We start from the raw sequence: 1,451 nt of genomic DNA on the forward strand, positions 1-1,451 counted from the left end.
CTCAATCAGCTCGCCCAGATTATCGTGGGGCATCTTCAGGCCATAGTTCTCACGGTTCTCAGCATAGCCATTCTTCACTTAGCGCACTTCCAGCCCAGGGTTCATCCCGTGCTCCATCGGTTCAGGATTCTTCTATGTCAGGGGCGTCTGTTAGTCATACCAGTGCTAGGGGTTCCCATCAGTCCCCTTCTCCAGCACCCGGGAGTTGTTATGAATGTGGAGAGATGGGCCACTTGTGGAGGCAGTGCCCTCGTCGTTCTCAGCAGAACCGTCAGTCATCAGCCTCAGCCTCAGCCCCAGCCACTTCGCCACCCACCCAGAAAGCTAGGGGTGGGGGACAGTCATCTAGGGGTTGCCCTAGAGGGGGAGGTCGATCCGGAGGTGGCCAGGCTCGCTTCTATGCACTTCCAGCTAGGCCCGATACGATTGCTTCAGACGCGGTGATTACAGGTATTATCTCAATCTGCCGCAGGGATGCTTCCGTGTTATTTGACCCTGGTTCTACTTTCTCTTATGTGTCATCTTATTTTGGCCATTATCTGGATATGCCCTACGAGTCCTTGTTTCTTCTATTCATGTTTCTACGCCAGTGGGAGATACTGTTGTGGTAGACCGTGTGTACCGGTCGTGTGTTGTGTCTATTGGGGGTCTGGAGACCCGAGTGGATCTATTGTTATTATGTATGGTGGACTTCGATGTTATTCTGGGCATGGACTGGATATCTCCGTGCCGGGCTATTCTGGACTGTCATGCCAAGACAGTGACTTTGGCTATGCCTGGTGTGCCACAGATTGAGTGGCGAGGTTCGACCGATTATGTTCCCAGCAGAGTGATCTCTTTCTTAAAGGCCCAGCGTATGGTTGGGAAAGGTTGTCTTTCATATCTAGCTTTTGTGAGGGATGTCGGTGCAGAGACTCCCAGTATTGATTCTGTTCCAGTTGTGAGGGATTTTCCCGACGTATTTCCTGCAGACCTGCCGAGTATGCCATCGGACAGGGATATAGATTTTGGTATTGACCTGGTGCCGGGCACTCAGCCCATTTCTGTTCCACCATTTCTTATGGCACCAGCGGAGCTGAAAGAGTTAAAGGAGCAGCTTCAGGAACTTCTGGATAAGGGGTTCATTCGTCCTAGCATGTCACCGTGGGGTGCGCCGGTTCTCTTTGTGAAGAAGAAGGATGGCACGATGAGAATGTGCATTGATTAGAGGCAGTTGAATAAGGTAACAATTAAAAACAAGTATCCCTTACCTCGCATCGACGATTTGTTCGACCAGCTTCAAGGAGCGAGAGTAGTCTCTAAGATTGATCACCGCTCAGGTTATCACCAGTTGAAGATCAGGGACTCAGACATTCTGAAGATAGCTTTCAGGACCCCATATGTTCATTATGAGTTCTTGGTGATGTCTTTCGGGCTAACCAACGCCCCGGCAGCGTTCATGCATTTGATGA

The sequence above is a fragment of the Nicotiana attenuata genome, unplaced genomic scaffold (genome assembly GCF_001879085.1).
Source record: "Nicotiana attenuata strain UT unplaced genomic scaffold, NIATTr2, whole genome shotgun sequence".
Classification (NCBI taxonomy): domain Eukaryota; kingdom Viridiplantae; phylum Streptophyta; class Magnoliopsida; order Solanales; family Solanaceae; genus Nicotiana; species Nicotiana attenuata.